Source organism: Octopus sinensis, linkage group LG4 (genome assembly GCF_006345805.1).
Source record: "Octopus sinensis linkage group LG4, ASM634580v1, whole genome shotgun sequence".
NCBI classification, from domain to species: Eukaryota; Metazoa; Mollusca; class Cephalopoda; order Octopoda; family Octopodidae; genus Octopus; species Octopus sinensis.
In genome coordinates this window covers 24651715-24670863 of record NC_043000.1, presented here as the reverse complement: position 1 = coordinate 24670863, position 19149 = coordinate 24651715, and the positions used below count along the sequence as shown (strand labels likewise).

General features: G+C 37.6%; 1 protein-coding gene and 1 long non-coding RNA gene across 12 annotated transcripts in view; one reads left to right on the top strand and one right to left on the bottom strand.

Annotated features, from left to right (window-relative positions):
- Positions 1-4090, bottom strand: part of LOC118762900 — a 57288-nt gene extending 53198 nt beyond the window's left edge. For both annotated transcript variants that reach the window (XR_004998651.1, XR_004998650.1), the window contains exon 1: positions 3857-4090. This is a non-coding gene — a long non-coding RNA (uncharacterized LOC118762900). The remainder of the gene's footprint in view (positions 1-3856) is intronic.
- Positions 1-19149, top strand: part of LOC115211129 (membrane-associated guanylate kinase, WW and PDZ domain-containing protein 1) — a 777470-nt gene that overhangs the window by 354118 nt on the left and 404203 nt on the right. The gene's annotated exons all lie outside the window — the stretch shown is intronic.

Here is a 19149-nt window from a genome sequence, read left to right as displayed (position 1 = left end):
TTATGTATAGTTTGTTATATACACTCTGTGGAGGCACATGGCTTACTGGTTAGTGTATTGGATTCGTCATAAGTTTGTGTTTTCGAATCCTAGACTGAGCGATGTGTTGTGTTCTTGAGCAAAACACTTCATTTCACGTTGTTTCTGTTCACTCAGCTGGCAAAAATGAGCAAACCTCTGACTGACTGGCGTCCCATCCAGGGGTGAGTTTCTCCACCAGAGAATCCAGGAAGCTGTGTCTATAAGTCTATGTGACTCAGGAAGATGTTATAACACACTCTGTGTGATAATGACATATTGTTATATTGTTACTGAGTCTCGTCCGTGGCATCAACTCTGCTCAAACAGAGCTGATACAAAGAACGCATTGATTTTATATTGGACCAGGCATTTAGTAGTATATTGTTATAGTTAAGGGGAATATGGTTTGACTGTCTTGCAGAAGATGTCGCCTATTGTGAGATTGGTGTAGGATATGTTGTGGATGACTTATTAGGGCTGGACATTAGCTGTATGATTAAGAAATTTGCTTTGCAACTACATGACTCTTAGTTCAGTTCCAAAGAACAACACTATTTTATGTGTGTGTGTGCGTGTGTGTAAGAACTAATAAATTTGTTGTTTTTTCCCCATACTTCTTCAAAAGACTACAATATATATATATATATATAAATTTAAATAATAAAGGTGAAAAATTGAATATTAATTTGATTAATATCAATTTAAAACCAGTGGCCTAGCATATTAAAAAATCTAAAGATTCAGAAAAATTATACTACATACATATAAGCTGGGATGACCACTAAGTGGACATCCATTATGCTAGAAGTAGACCCCCCCCCCGCCTCCCCAAGACCTGGTCCCAATGCCCGTGCAGACCTAACTGGATGAAGGGGATCTTGGGGTGTCGGTCTATTAAGGTGGACGGTGCCAGAACAATCTTTTCTTAGTGGTTAGACCATATGGGGTCTACCTCTAGCATAATGGATGTCCACTTAGTAGTCATCCCCTCTTATATGTATATATATATATATTTATATATACATATATAGGGTGGCCCAAAAATAGATTTACAGTTATCACACAGGCACTTCAAATTTTTTTTTAAACATTTCATTACATTTAAATTTCTATCTTACAAATTGAAAGGGAGCTTGACAAAATTAACTAAATTAGCATAGAATAATGGTTTCATATTTTTTTATACTTAAGATATATACTATTAATGCGAAAATGATAGTTGAATAACTGTGAACCTACTTTTGGGCCACCCTATATATATATATATATATATATATATATATATATATGTATATGTATGTACATATGTATGTATATATATATAGGTGTGAGTGGATTTGAATGATGGAAGCTGATAGAAGTCCAGTGTTTGTGATTACCTGTCTTGACATTGCATGTCACTGTCATACAACCTTTCTCATTCATTCCCAATATCTGTGAGAACATGTCTAAACATGGGGAAATATTATTTTACTTGGAAACAGGTGAGGATTGGTAACAGGAAGGGCATCCAACCATAGAATATCTACCTCAATAAACACTGTCTCACCCATGCAAGTGTTGAAAAATGTACGTTAAGGAATGATGATATTGTAATATATAGGGGTGTATATTTGCCTATATATTTTATACATATATGTATATATATATATATATATGTATGCATCTACACAGTGACTGTTTTCAACTACTGCTTTTTTCAAATGTCCTGAAGAAGGGCGTCTTCACCCCAAAATATAGAAATACAAATTAAATACATGTATGTATATATATATATATATATATATATATATGTGTGTGTGTGTGTGTATGTATATATATATATATATAGGCTCCAAAAAAGCCTCATGATAGCAAGAGAGAATGGGCACCAGCTAGCCCAAAGGTTGGGGTGGGCTGCACCTGCCTACCTCGGTTCCTATGGCATTGAGGTAGAGCTGGCCACCCCTGTTAACGGGGACAAAACCTGGACTTAAAACACTAGACGATGATGATGATAATGAAGTGTCTTGTATCCTGTTTGAGAGTCAAATTAGCAGGTAGAAATTATTTTATAGCACCTGGTTCTTTATGTACCTTTAGAGGGACCCACTCCATTGCAAGTATTTGGATCAAACCCCTGGTCATACACTAACCTCCTCTCTGCCTTCTTCCATAAAAATGTTGAGGTCAGTAACCTTTCTTTCTCTGATACAGTCATAAAAATGAGGGTGTACATGTGTATGTATCTCTTTCGGTGTACATGCAGGCCTGTTTATATATATTAATGTTCTGTGTAATTCTCACTGTTTGCTGATGCACAGCATTGCTGTTTTCTTCAAATTCTTCAGTTTCCCTTTGATGTTTTGCAGTAAATTTATTATGTTGTATCAGTATTGTTTAGATAAACAATCATTGGTTACGTACAAGATTATAGAGTGTAGCTGACATTTTGAATTCTGTATGTTAGCACCAGAGCTAATAGGTACCATTTATCTCTTTCTCTCTCATGGTGAGGCAATTGTTGTTTTATAGTCATGGTATGTGTTTGGTGGCGAGCTGGCAGAAACGTTAGCATGCCGGGCGAAATGCGTAGCCGTATTTCGTCTGCTGTTACGTTCTGAGTTCAAATTCCGCCGAAGTCGACTTTGCCTTTCATCCTTTCGGGGTTGATAAATTAAGTAACAGTTACACACTGGGGTCGATGTAATCGACTTAATCCATTTGTCTGTCCTTGTTTGTCACCTCTGAGTTTAGCCCCTTGTGGGTAGTAAAGAAATAGGTATGTGTGTGTTATCATTATCATCATCATCATTGTTATCACTTCCACTTTACCATGCTCTCATGGGTCAGACAGAATTTTGTTGAGGCAGATTTTCTACAGATAGATGCCCTTCTGGTCACTAGTTCTCCCCTGTTTCCTAGCAAAGTAATATTTCTCCATGGTCAGGCATGTGTTTCACTGATGAGTGGAAACAAATAACACTGCTTGCATAACAGTGATGCTCACTTACAACCATCACATAATATCAAGACAAAGGCACACAAACACACACGTATGTATATATATATGTATATGTAGGTATGTGTGTGTACATATATGTATATATATATATATATATATATATATATATGATTCGTCATCATAATCATCATCGTTTACCATCCATATTCCATGCTAGCATGGGCTGGACGGTTCAACCGGGGTCTGGGAAGCCAGGAGGCTGCACCAGGCTCCAGTCTGATCTGGCAGTTTTTCTACAGCTGGATGCCCTTCCTGATGCCAACCACTCCGGGGGTGTAGTGGGTGCTTTTTACGTGCCACCGGCATGGAAGCCAGTCAAGGTGGCGCTGGCATCAGCCACATTCGGATGGTGCTTTTTAGGTGCCACCAGCACATATATATATATATATATATATATATATATAATAATGATAATGCAATAATTATATATATTGCTTTGGTGCACTGTGTGTGTACACAAATCATCATCATCATTTAACCCTTTAGTATTTAATCTGATCATATCTACCTCAATTGTTCTTCCTGTTTTATGTTCAAATCAGCTAGATCTAGCCTCTTACTCCTGCCCTACAATGCCATTCTAAAAATAAACAATCACCTCAATGAAACTTCAAAGCTATGAGATAATCCACGATTAATTCAAAACAATGTGAACTAATAATCATTACATTTGAAAATTTTCTGAATGCTTAAGGGTTAATGCTGCCATGTTCTGTGCTGGCATTGATCCCTTTACAGTTTCTATCTGTGATGGGATTTCTTTCAGTTTCCATCTACCAAATTCACTCACAAAGCTTTGACCAGCCTGGGGATGTAGTAGAAAACACTCACCCAAGGTGCTGTGTAGTGGTACTGAACCTAAAACCTCGTGGCTGCAGAGCAAGGTTCTTAATCTCACAGCCATTGCCTTTGCTGAACTTGTTAGTAAAAATATCCTCTAATGGGGACATGACAGCCTCATTAACTGCAACAGCACCAAAACACACACACACACACACACTGTTCAGGTTAAAGAAGTGACATTACAATACTACATGTGTATAACGCATGAGCATGCATGTGTACTCTTACACACACACACTCACTTCTTCCCTCCCTCCTTCACTCACTTACGCTCTCACTTTTTCTCACTCAGTCACGCACTCATTCACTTACACTCACTCATTCACACAACACTCTCTCTCTCTCTCACATTCACTCACTCCTTCCCTCCCTCACTCACTTGCGCTCTCACTCTTTTTTTCACTCAGTCATACATACTCATTCACTTACACTCACTCAGTCACACAACACTCACTCTCTCTCTCTCACACTCATTCTCCTGCACACATTCATTCACACATACATTCACTCACTCCTTCCCTCCCTCACTCACTTGCACTCTCTTTTTTTCACTTAGTCACACACACATTCACTTACACTCACTCATACAATGCTCACTTACTCTCTCTCACGCACTCACACTCATACACTCACATTCATTCACTCACACACACATACACACTCTCCTTCTGTTAAAATCATTCATAGTCAATACAACAATACCACAAATGATTTTGCTGCAAATCCTACACATCATAATCTTTGATGATCTTTCATAACAACAACAACACCACCTAGACTAGGTTCTTCCTTCAGGGCCACTCTGATCAATGCAACCAATATCAGAGAGCTGGTTCAACTTATTAGCTATCACACACACGCACGCACGCACACACACACACACACACACACCACACACACACACACACTACTTTCCTCACAACATTTGCCGTTTTCTCTCTCTGTTTTCTATCTCAAATACCTTATCTTCTCTTAAAGTAGCAAGCTGCAGACTAGCTCCATCTACACCTATTCTAAGCAACTAGTGCTTCTCATGTTCTCATCTTCACAGTGCCTCACCCTGTATTCTCATTCAGGGTTTGCACTAAAACATTGTCCAACCATTCTTCTTCAAATCAGCTTCCCTCTGGAATTGTCTCAATTCTTGCTTTTTATTTCTAGAGTTTCAAACTGAATATCAGTCTTGCTAGTCTGGTACGGTCTTTATACGGTTCAAGGGTGGTGGGCTTCCCTTCTCTAATTATCATGTATAACGATAATTGATATATAGACAGACAGAGAGAGAGACTGATAGATATACAAACACAAATATAGACAGACAGTCAGATGAAGAGAGATTAATAGATATACAGATAGAGGTATAGATAGATAGACAGGCAGAGAAAAAGACAAACAGATATATAGACAAGCAGAAAGACAAATATATAGACAGAAAGACAGGCAGATAGATTGATAGATATACAGACACAGAAATAGATAGAACAGATACACAGACAGATAGATATAAATATAGTGTGTGGGTGATTCTCTTTATTTAGAAAACATTACATGATATTTTATCAAAGTGAAATATGTGACAGCCAACAAATAAAACTATAATTATTACAGAAAAAAATATTGACTGTTGTTGTTTTATTCTTTGTTTTGTTGGTTTTTTTTGGTATTTTTTTAATGCATTCTAAACTTTGAAAGTGAAAGTAAATGGACTTCAAAGCTTGACTGGAAGTGTCGGGATGACAAATCAGAGATGGGCCAGACGTGTCTGTGTGGTTAAAATCATTGCATTACTGTTATGTAGTTCCAAGTTCAAACCCACTGTTTGACACCATTGACATGTGTTTCCTACTCTTGTGGAACCTGGGGTCCACTCAAGTATTGTGCATTGTACCAGTTTTTGAATAGTACACTTAATGTTTTGCTTGGTTTAACAAAATTCCAGTTCATTACTTGATGCCTTTTGTGGCGTCTGTTTGGTTGTCAGCATTCAGACCCAGTCTCTGGTCTGAGAATAACCATTGATGTGTGGGTTCTTCTTCACTCCTTTCCCATTAGTCATGGAACTCCTACAGAATAATTGATGGCCCCGCTCTTTCTCCTTTGACGTAGTAAGATTATATGTTTGCAAAGATAATATATTGCAAACCTATTTAGGGGCCATGCTACTGAGAAAATGTAGACATGGCTTAGGAATACACGTGAAGTATTGAAGTTAGATCTTAACCAACTTATCACATTTCTGTGAAAATAAATACAGTCTTTCTTCATTTTTGAATTTGGTTTTGAAAATTTTTGATGTGAATTCATTTATTGAAGCAAATCTTGTTGTCTTGAGAGGGTTATTGCTTTAATAACAATAAACACATACACGCCAGTGTGTGTGTTTATTATTATTATTGGCACAATGACCTTTCCAATACTCTGTCTTTCATCATCATCTGTTGTCCATGGGCTGAATGGTTTGACCAGGGCTGGTAAGCTGGAAGGCTGCACTAGACTCTAGTCTGATTTGACATGGTTTTTATGATTGGATGCCCTTCCTAATGCCAACCACTCTGAGAATGTAATGAGTGCTTTTACGTGCCACCAGCACAGGTGCCATTTGTGTGACACTGGTATCTGCCACAACGGTGATTTTCCTCAGCTTGATGGGTCTTCTTCTCAAGCACAACATAATGCCAAAGGTCTTGGTTATTGCCTCCGTGAGGCCCAACACTTACAAGCGTAAGGCCAACACTCAAAAGGTGCTTTTTATGTGCCACCAGCATGGGTGCCAGTTATGTGACACCAGCATTGGCCATGAGTATGATTTTTCTTGGTTTGACAGGTTTTGATGGGTCTTTGTTTCAATTAAATTTGAAAATAATGAAGAGTTTGTCATTGGTAAGCTGATGTTTGTGACATGAATTAACATGAAAGCTTGAAGGAAGGATTAAATTTAGATCACTTTTAAATGGAAAGTTTGTCTCCTAGAGCCAGTGGTGGTCTGAAGTAGGTTGATAGCAAAAGTGAGAGTGGGATTTACAGGAGACATAAAGCAATAGTGGTAGACAACATTGATTCATACAGCCCATACTAACATAGAAAAACAATCTGAAAGAACCGAATTCTTTCAATCTTAATGTGTATCAGACAGAAATTATGGCTCTTCTATGATGGTATTCTTGGATTTATGAGTGAGAGAGTCAATTCCTCTTGGCTTCAGACTCATACAAGGTATCAAACCCTTCACTAATAGACAATAGAACACTTGGCAATTTAACAATGCTGCCAATACTTACAGCAGTAACGGCATATGTTGCTTGTTTGCAGCTAAGTGGACTGAGCCATTGAGAATGTCTTAGAGACAGACACTTTGCAAAGCTGGTGGAATATCACAAATCAATCTCTAAAAATTTCATTTTGAATTTAAGTTTAATTAAATTATTGAATCAATTTAATTAATCAGCTTTATAATTTACTGATATTACATGTCTGCCTTCTTAATTCTTTCATTTCATTGGATGTTCACTTTGATATATAAACAATCTATAGCACTTGAGGCTCTTTTTGTAGCCTTAAAAAGCATGTTTTAAATACATGCAGACGTGCTGTATGTATTGTAACAGATCACCCTAAAGATATTAATTTATCATTATTTTATGTAAACATATCTGTCTAATTAATATATATGTGTAACTTTATTATTTATATTTCATTAATGCCTATTGCAAATGGATATAAAAATGTTTATTCGTATATTCATACTTTTGCATAAACAAATGTCATTCTAAACTTAAACATTTTTCTTAGTTGTATGTAAAACAATGAGAAAAGATAGACAGTATACACTATCTTTACTTTCTCACTGACATTAAAATAAACCTTTCATTATCATTTATATATATTATTAGTACAGCAAACTTAAATATTTTCCTTATTATTTTTGTTTATATCTTCAATATAACATATGCACACACTTATACATGAAATTTTTTGTGTTATAGATTTTAAATGTATTATTGTAAGGTAGAGCTATGGCAAGGTATAGGCGTAACTGTGTGGTTAAGGAGTTTGCTTCTCAACCACGTGGTTTCTGGTTCAATCCCTCTGTGTGGCACCTTGAGCAAGTGTCTTCTAATATAACTACTAGACCAACCAAAACTTTGTGAATGGATTTAGTAGACAGAATTTGAAAGAAACCTATTATATATATATATATATATACGAACAGCCATGCTACATGGAAGTGAGACATGGGCTGTGACTGCTAAAGACATGCGTAAGCTTGCAAGGAATGAAGCCAGTATGCTCTACTGGATGTGTAATGTCAGCCCACTTATGAGTACCCCTCAATCATTGGACAATAAACTTTGCTTGCGAAGACCTTTTGAATCAAGTGAAATCAAATCAAAATCCCTTATGTGGCCAAGGACAGTACTGCCTCATTGGCATTCGTGCCAGTGGAATGTTAAAAGCACATCCGAGTGTGATCATTGCCAGGGCCATGGATTGGTTCCCATGCTGGTGGCACATAAAAAGCACCATTTCAACATGATCATTACCAGCATCGCCTCACCAGCACATGAAAAACAACAGTTGAGTGTGGTCATTGCAGTGCCACCAGACTGGATCCCATGCCAGTGGCACATAAAAAGCACCATTCGAGCCTGGCTGTTGCTAGAACCACCTGACTGGCCCTCGTGCTGGTGTCACATAAAAGCACCCACTACACTCTCAGAGTGGTTGGCGTTAGGAAGGGCATCCAGCTGTAGAAACTTTGCCATGTCAGATTGAGCCTGGTGCAGCCATCTGGTTTGCCAGTCCTCAGTCAAACCGTCCAACCCATGCCAGCATAGAAAGCAGACATTGAATGATGATGATGATGATGATGATATAGGGTGTGATGAGTAAATTGTCGCCATTTAATATTTTTAATTTCGTGCATGTGCATTGTTTGTTTTTGATTTTGTTGACTACGCAATATAGAGGGTCAGTTGGGCACTGCCTTTGAGAAAAACAGCACCATGACGCAATTCACTCTGCCAGTAATTAGGAAACTACATGCTGTACTGCTTGGCATTTGTGCTGGAAGCCCCAATACGGAAAAATGGTGAACACACAGAACAACAGTTGCCTTGCTGTGTCCCCAAAACATGAGTGTGATAAAAATCAATCATACAATCAACACCATGGTGTTTGGAGTGATTACTAGTGATGACGACATTATGGCTCCATTCATCTTCTCATGTGGCCTAGACACAACACGGTGGCTTACATCAAGTGCTTGGAAGAGGTAGTGCTGCCCTGAGGCAAGAGGGTGGCTTCTAGAAGACTCTATGCCTGATAACAGGACTCTGCACCATGCCACACAAGCAAGAGCACTTCCGAGAGAACCCATTCGTGACTGTCAGACAATTTCTGAAACCACATCACCTCTAACATTTGGCCACCTATCTCCCCAAACTGCAACCCCCTTGATTATTACATTTGGGGTGCAGTTGGGTGAGAGACCAACAAAACTCCTTGTAACACCAAAAATAAACTGAAAGCAAGGATTATGGCAGCATTCACTAACTTAAACAAGGAGACCATTCAGAAGAGTTACAGGAGATTCCAAAGTTGTCTGCCAAGCCGTGGTTGAAGCCAATGGCAATTTTATTGAATAAATTTACTCTATAGTATTTCAAGATATTTTTGTGTAATTTTGGTAAACATGTGTTAAAATGAGATGTCAGTATTATTTTCATTTTTGCATAACTTAGCCAACAATATATTCACCACACCCTGTGTGTGTGTATATATATATATATATATATACACATACATACATACATACAGACATATATATATATATATATACACACATTCATATATATATATATATATACACATACATACATACATACACACATACATATATATACATTATGCATATATACATACATATATATATATGCATATGTGGGCACAGGACGTCATGAAATGTATACAACAAAAAATATGAAGTACGAGTACATGGAATATGAACTATTTTTTCAAACAAGATACAAATGGTAAACAAGACAAACATCATAAAGAACAACACTTCATCAGTTGTTGGCTGTTTTTCTACTCTCGTATTTCGAGCATTTGTACATATACGTATGTATATATGCATATATATATATAAATGTGACCGCGTGTGTATCATTAGCGATTTTTTTCCTCCGTCTTCCCTTCCTTGGATCTTTCCTTTTCCTATGTTTCTGATGAAGAGCTCCGCTTGAAACGCTAAATCCTCCTTCTTTCTTTCCTTTCCTGGGTGTCCAATAACACTATAGTTGTTCCACGTCCTCACATTGTTGTGTTTTCTCTTTGTGCTTTCATGTTTGGATTAACTTTATATATATATATATATATATATCTATTGTGGTTAGAGCGTCGAGCTTACGATCGTGGGGTTGTGAGCTCGAATCCCAGACCGGGCTGCGTGTTGTATTCTTGAGCAAGGCACTTTATTTCATGTTGCTCCAGTTCACTCAGCTGTAGAAATGAGTTGCGACGTCACTGGTGCCAAGCTGTATCGACCTTTGTCTTTCCCTTGGATAACATCAGTGGCATGGAGAGGGGAGGCTGGTATGCATGGGCGACTGCTGGTCTTCTATAAAACAACCTCGCCCGGACTTGTGTCTAGGAGGGTAACTTTCTAGGTGCAATCCCATGGTCTGTGTTGTGACCGAAGGGGGTCTCCGATATATATTATTTATATTATTATATGATTGAATGCCATGCATCCTCTTCCTAGTAAGTTTTATCTATTTATTTATATATATATATTTATATGTGTGTGTGTCTGGCTATGGGTAAATATTACCTTGTTTGGAAACAGGTAGGGATTAGTGACAGGAAGGGCATCCAGCTATAGACATTAAACTATGTCTGACCCATGCAATTATAGTAAAGTGAACATTAAAATGATGATGATGTCATTGTAGTGGGATATTTCAAAGGAATTTTGTAAAATTTAAATCATCCATCTCTCTCGCTTAGGAGTTTCTTTTTATATATTTTGTAACTGCTCTAATATTTATATTTACTTAAACCAAAATTTCGGTTAATTCTTAGGAGGACATTTATATGAGACTAGCAGTATCACCCGGCGTTGCTCGGGTTTGTAAGGGAAATGACAATATAAGCATTTTTAGAGAATTACTTCCCTTATATAAACCGAGCAATTTAAAAAACGAAAAAATGGTAAATTTTTTTTTTAAATCGTAGGCACATCGTAGATGCACGCTAATACCCAGAAGGGCTCGATATGAATCACGACTATAAGATTCCCGCTTTTGGTTAAACTGCACCGCAAAATGTGGGAGTAGTTAGGAATCTAAATCGGAGGAAACAGACTCTCGCACAACTTCAGTTTTATATATAAAGATGTCTACAAAGAACTAAACTACAGTACATACCACAAGACTCTAAAGTAACAAATATTTGGAACTTGGACATTTAGATTCTAGACTTTCCAGATTAATCACCATCATCTCTATTTAACATCCATTGGCCATTGGGGTAACCGTCCACCACTACGGTGCAACAGGCAATGCTATGGCAACCAGACCTCGGTCTGGGCACCATTGGGGTGACCGTCCACCACTATGGCGCAACAGGCAGTGCTATGGCAACCAGACCTCAGTCTGGTCGCCATTGGGACTCGGTTGGATAGTTTAACAAGATCAGGCAAGCCCCAGGACTGCATCAAACTCAGCGTCTGTTTAGGTGCTGGGTGCTTTTATCATGCTACTGCCATTAGTGAGGTTGCCAAGTAACTTGCAAGAGAGGAAAAGAACAAGAAAAAGAAAGGGTCCCCTCTCAAATACTCACCCCTTAATGGGGTACCCCTTAATGGGGTACCCCTTAGTGGGGTGAGTATTTGAGAAGGAGAGATGGTTTTATGTTGTGTTAAGAGGCTAAAGTATGCCAGAGGGACAGGCACAAGAGTCTTGCTATAGAGGAGACGCATAGCTACCCCACATCATATGGAGGTGAGTTGGAATAACTGGGAAGAAGATTGCAGTGATGGGGTACCAGAGCAAACCCTCAAAGGACAAGAAGTTGAGCATAAGAGAGGATACAGATGGTAGATGAGGAGTGTAGAGTAATTAACTGACCTTGCTTGGTGCAGATCATCACCAGGTGTGGTTAATTAGATTAGAAAATGGCTTATCTCCTGCAGTTTCTCATACAAATTCTACAACTCGTTCTGCTTTGTATTAAACTTGATAATGCTCTAAAGACTTGCTATTGGCTCTGTAATTGCCCTGCTTTGTGTTGGTTGTTACAGTTATGTTATGTAGGCTTTATACAGTCTCTATGTTTCAATGTCTAATGTGTTGTTGCTGCTATATTATTCCAATGTTCCTAAACAATATGCTGAGTGCATTAAACAATGAGTTATAATTGATTACATTTACAATGGAGCTGTTAGTATTTTTCTCTATTTTGCCATACTTGTTATGTGCTTGCCAACTACAATGAGACTATTTTTTTGGACTTGTTTCCATCACATTGTTATTCTAATGTTTTATTATTATTATTATTATTATTATTATTATTATTATTATACTACTACTATTATTATTGTTATTATTATTATTATTATTATTATTATTATTATTATTATACTATTATTATTATTAATATTAATATTATTATTATTATCATCATCATAGTATGATTATTATTATTATTATTATTATAAGAGAGTATGTGAAATGTTTATACTTCTTCTCTATAAGCATTAACATGGCTGTTTTAGTGTTACTGAGATTAATAATTGTATTTACGAGAGTTCTTGTTGTATAAATGTAGTGTCAGTTAATGGTTGGTCTTCTGGCGATATCAGTAATGCCAATAACTTATATTTCATTGGTTCTTTGTTTTTAGTTTGCTTTAGACATCAGGAGTGAGGTCATACTGGAGCACCACTTTTGCTAGCCTGTTGTTTTAACAAATTATTTATAGTTTTATAGTACAGAGTAAAAGAAAGAAAAAAACTATTATTATTTTATCTTTATTTTTCCATCCAAATTTCTGCCCATTATTGTTGTGAGTGTCATGAGGTTAGGATCTTCTGGCAGCTCCACCGTATGGTTCTATCGGAAGAAACCATTGTAACATTTTGCTGCTGGATTCCCAAGCAAGATCAACTAAGGTTACAGATATTTTTGGTCTACCCTTATGTTTCCTGCCAGTTTGGCTCAACTTAAGGAACTGTCTTGCAATTCTTTCCTGCAACATTCTAACCACATTTCTGTAGTGCCAGAGGTGTAACTTCTCACTGTGGAGAAGCAGCAGCCCAACCTGGAGAGAATCCCTGATCTCTAAGCTATAGACCCTATTGGGTAACATTACTCTAGAGATCTTCTGGAGGAACTCCCAACTTGGCTGCTTGTATTTCTGTTTCATGCTTTTTCAGTAATTACCATCATTCATTTATTTTTATATTTTTACTCTCAATAATATTTTATCATTAGTGATCGTTGCCATTCGAGCATGATCATTGAAAGCATTGTTCTTACCGTCACATGTGCTGGCGGCACATGAAAAACAACATTTGAGCATGGTCGTTGCCTTTCCAGTGCTGCCGGACTGGCGCCTGTGCAGGTAGCACATAAAAAACACCTTTTGAGCATGGTCGTTGCCACTACCGCCTGACTGGCCCTCGTCCCGGTGGCACGTAAAAGCACCCACTACACTCTCGGAGTGGTTGGCATTAGGAAGGGCATCCAGCTGTAGAAACTTTGCCAGATCAGATTGGCGCCTGGTGCAGCCTCTGGCTCACCAGTCCTCAGTCAAACCATCCAACCCATGCCAGCATGGAAAGCAGACGTTAAACAATGATGATGATGATAATGATGATGGCGAGCTGGCAGAACTTTTAGCATGCCAGGCAAGATGCTTAACAGCATTGCGTCCATCTTCATGTTGCAAGTTCAAATTCCACCAAGGTCAACTTTGCCTTTTGTCCTTTCAGGGTTGATGAAATAAGTACCACTTGAGCACTGGTGTCAATGTAATAGACTTACCCACTCCCCCGAAATTGCTGGCCTTGTGCCAAAATTCGAAACATTAATATTTCTTTGTAAAAACTTCAACTGCTGAATTTGTAACAAAGCTTACCTGCCGTAAGCTCTTTTATTCATTGGAATCAAGTCTGGTTTAGTGTTATAATTTTTTATTTTAATGTAAACTACTTTACCATTTCACTCAAAAATACGTTTTAAAATATTCCTGCATAATAACCTTTAGAATGGCATGAGTTATTAATCAGCTGTCAGCCTGTTTATTTACTTTCATTACAACCATTGCCAAATAAGAATTCTAAATAATTTCTTCTTTGTTTATTGTATCTGTATTCTATAAGTTTTTCAAATACCTCTTAAAAAAAAACAACCGTCTCAAATAATTTTCTGAAAATTGTTATATTCACACCAAAAATGCACATACATACACACACACACACACACACACACACTCTCTCTCTCTCTCTCTCTCTCTCTCTTTCTCTCTCTCTTTCTCACTCTCCCTCTCTCTCTTTCTCTCTCCCTCCCTCCCCCTCTCTCTCCCTCCTCATATACACACTCACTATAAATTATTATTCAACATTGCATTCTATGCTGATGTAGGTTAAAGAGGTTTTAATCATATTCTGCCATATTGTTTCCATATCGCCTATTCATAGCCACCGTGCAGCACATTATATCACCCAGTCATTACAAACCATTCTCTTCATGTCCTTGTTTCAATTCAAGCCAGAATCTTCCCTTTGTTTTCTGTCAAACCCTTTTCATTCAGTTATTTCACTGGGAATACGTTATCTTCAGTTTTATACCCTGAAATAAACCTTAACTTCATTGTATCCCTGTCAACTCTTAACTTCTGCCAGGATAGCTAAGACACTCCACCCACCAATCATATTATTTGGTCCTTTAACTTCTCTCTCTAATTTTTCTCTCTGCTAATTTGCTCATTCTTTTATATTAGCTGAGAATGGTACTGCTGCTTTTGCTGCTGCCGCCTTTAAGACTCTTATCACCGTTAACACATTCTTGCACAATTTGATTGATTAACTATATGACTGACGATACACCAGTCCACCCTAATGCTTTCATCATTTCAACAACCTTCCCTAATCGTTCTGCCACTTTTGCTGGTTTCATGACCTTTGTTACTTGTTTGTGAAAGTGCATGGCTTAGTGGTTAGGATGTTGCACTCATAACCACAAGATTGTAGTTTGGTTCCTGGAGCAAGCAGTGTCTTGTGTTCTTTAGCACAATGTTTCATTTCACATTGCATCAGTCCATTCGAAGAATAATCCTGTGATGCACTGACGTTCTGTTCAGGAAGAATGTTGTGATCTCAGACACTTATACACCAAAGAAACTAGGTAACCAGCCCTTATGAGTTCTGGGACTCGAGACAGTAATTTCCAGGGATGATGAAGATGGCAGTGACAACATCACTGCCACCGCTTTTCTTTTGTCTTCCATTGCTGGATTTTCCATCAAGCTTTACCAAATTTTTTTATAATGTCTTGTAATTTTATTGCAACTTCACATATCTGTGTTTGGTGCTGTTTAACCCTTTCATTACTGTATTTATTTTGAGATGCTCTGTGTTTCTCTCAATTACTTTAAATATAACAAAGAATTTAGTAAAATAACTCAGTTATCATAAAGCTAGTGTTAGGAACATAAATTGTGACTAAGGTTTAGTGGAAGATTTTTTATTCAAAACTTATGAAAACAAGACATTTGTACTACAGAGCCAGAAGTGGTTTCAGTCGGGTTGGTATCAAAAGGGTTAAAGTAATCATTTGTTAACCCTTTTGTTACCATATTTCTGTTGAGATGCTCTGTTTTTCTTTCAATTAATTTTAAATATAACAAAGAATTTAGCAAAATAACTTGGTTATCATTAAGCTAGTGTTAGAAACATAAATTGTGACTAAGGTTTGGTGGAAGATTTTAATTCAAAACTTATGAAAGCAAGACATTTGTACTCAGAGCCAGGGCCGGTTTCAGCCAAGTTGGTAACGAATGGGTTAACTCTGGTCTAGTGTTGATTGAATGAACCAGCATAATGAAAGGTATTCCACCCATGATCATCCTTTCTTTTTCAGGCTTGTTGCTCCTCAGACCACATCATAAGATATGTCCTTTTTTGAAGACAACTGGGCTCAGTAGATTTATGGTCTTTCTTAAAGATCTGTGCTTCATATATTGAAATTATATTGCATTACGCCAGTGAGTGTGTTAAATTATAAGGCACAAAAAGAAAATGACTCCCCTCAGACACAACAGAATCTCAAGAATATTTCAAATGTTCTATTTCTGCTACTACATTCTAACTCGATACTTCTGGCAAAAACCACCTGCTACAATTCTGGTATTACTGTCATTTTTGAAAATGGTTTTAAACTTGAGTCTTTTACAACTGTCCTTAGTTGCTAATCCTATTTGTGGGACATTTTTAGAGATTATGCTATCTCTTATGATCAACCAATAACAATAAACAGTATTATTTACCATTCTCTGCAGCTATTCTATATTGATAAGTGTGTTATACTAAAACCCTTACCTTCCAGTATTGTTACCTATCCAGGAGAGTACTACACATCACTTCACCTTAGTTGCATATGCCTTTCCACCTGACCTATGTACTTCTCTACCTCACTGACATGCATCTCTATATTCTATACAATACACACACACACACACATTAGCCCATCTGTTTTCTAAACTCTATGCTGTAGAAATAGTACAAACTAGCAGTATCGCCCTGCATTGCTCGAGTTTGTTTCGACCCTTTAGAATTGGAATTTTCGAAAAGTAAAAATTTTGCATTATGTAGATTGTTATTCTCTTTAAGTGAACATTTTTCTGGTTGTAATACACCGAAAAACGGCGACAAAGCAGTAAAAAAATCGTAAAAAATAGGGATTTTCAGAGAAAAAAAACCCTTTTTGATGTAAAAAATTTTTGGTGTTAACATGGTCCAATTAGAATTTTTTCTTTTACGTAAGGAAGAGCAAGCCTTCTTCTTTCATACTCTCACTTTTGGTCAACTTGCGCCGCAGGGTCTCGGAGGAGATAGTGTTAGGTGAAGGTGACCAAACCTGCCATACACAGACAACTTCAGCTTTATATATATAGAGATTTCTCTTATATCACACATTGCCATCATTAAAGACAGGACACATTCGACAATATAGTCCTAGATATACCAAAAGCAAATATTTTCATACCTGCAACACCTTTGATCACAGGTCTGTTTGGTCATAGTCTACCATGGGCTAAACGACAACAGCATCAACACCTCTGATACCATTCTAAGAACAGTAATTCTCACATTCTGCTCCAACAAAAATAGCCACATTAGCCCCAGACTCTGATGGTGTAACTGCAAAAGAATAGCAACCGTTGTCCTCTGACCAAGTCTATCTCGCCCACTTTTGCACCGGAATCTAAAAGCAGAAAAACAAACTAATAAAGGAACCTCTACATGGCTACTTGGCTTGCTAAAAATAGCAGCCAAATCTCCCTTTAATTACATTCCTAACAGCTTTTATCTTTTACTTGTTTAAGTCATTTGACTATGGCCATGCTAGAGCACCACCTTGAGGAAGTTTTAATCAAATGTATTGATCCCAGTACTTATTCTATCAGTGTCTTTTGCCGAACTGCTAAGTTGTGGGGATGTAAACACACCAACACCAGTTGTCAAGCACAGACACAAAGACATATATACATACAACAGGCTTCTTTTGTTTCCAGCTACGAAATCTATTCACAAGGCTTTGGTCGGTCCGGTGCTGTAGTAGAAGACCCTTACCCAAGGTGCCATGCAGTGGGATTGAACCCAGAACCATTTGGTTGGGAAGCAAATTTCTTACCACACAGCCACAGAGAATTGAAAGGATGCTTTGGATAATAGAATTCAAGACAGAACCTGACATCATAGGTGTGTTGGATTAGAACTGACTTGCAACTAAATTACATAACAAGCAGACAGAAATAGACTTTAACTATGAAAACAGTATGTTACTAGACTGCAACACTATACTAGTGCTTGACTAACCACTGCCTGCCACTGTATACAATTGGGTCCTCTGCTAAATATAGAACTTAGATATACTGGAGCAATAAATCTATGGGGTACATATATTTAGTTATTTACCTGGCCTTTTTGGATTCCATATGCCTGATCAGGCAGAGCTACACATCAAGTACACCTGTGGCTCTACATCCCATTGTATCTTCGAGCTAGAAATAAGATCATTGGGGTATTCACACCTAACACAATCTCTCTTGCGTACATAAACACTCTTCTTAATAGATCTGATGGCATCAGGAAATCTAATTTCTTGTTTCTGCTTAGCTGAAGGATTTGTGATTAGATGGTTTTTTATTTCTATCTCCAAACTCTGTGATACATTTGGCCAATGTAATGGAATAATTCAGCTGTTTATTCAAGCACAAAATATAAGGGTTCTCTCTCTCTCTCTCTCTCTCTCTCTCTCTCTCTCTCTCTCTCTCTCTCTCTCTCTCTCTCTCTCTCTCTCCTCTCTCTCTCTCTCACCCACCCTAATAATAATGTTTTCCATTCCATATCAATTTTCATTTCTGTGTGTCTTGTCTCAACTCTGTGGGTTACCGCCATTGCATTGAGACACCACATGGAAGAAAGAATAATGAACCAAAACCAGAAAAAAAAGGGGTGAGGGTGGGTGGGGGTAAGTAGTTGTCAGGGTGGAAGAACAGGGTAGGAATGGAAACTTTTGTTGCAGAAACTTTTGAGATGAGATTTGGCAATTTGAGAAAATGTTCATTCAGAGAAGTGAAGTGAAAATCATGGGAAGAAATGAAGTTGCTTGAAGAATGATGACCAGTGAAGCGTATGTCTGGGGGGAGAAAGGGGGGAAGGAAGAGAGAAAGAGAAATGGGGGAGGGGAGAGAAGAGATGGGGGAGGAAGGTGGTAGACAAAGTGTAATAAATAACTTAAAACAATGATTGTATTATCTTTATTTTATTCTACATGATTTGATCTGTTGAAAGCTAAACATTCTTATCAAAAGGTTCACAAATCTACCAAATACTTTGCAAATGTGCACCGGGTTTTCTGTTGGTTTGTGTGTGTGTGGACACATGCGCACACCCGTGCTTTTTGTGTGTGAGAGTGCAGGTTTATTTGTGTGTGTGTATTTGTATGTATGTGTGTTCGTGTGTATGTGTGTGTGTTCATGTGTGTGTTTGTGTG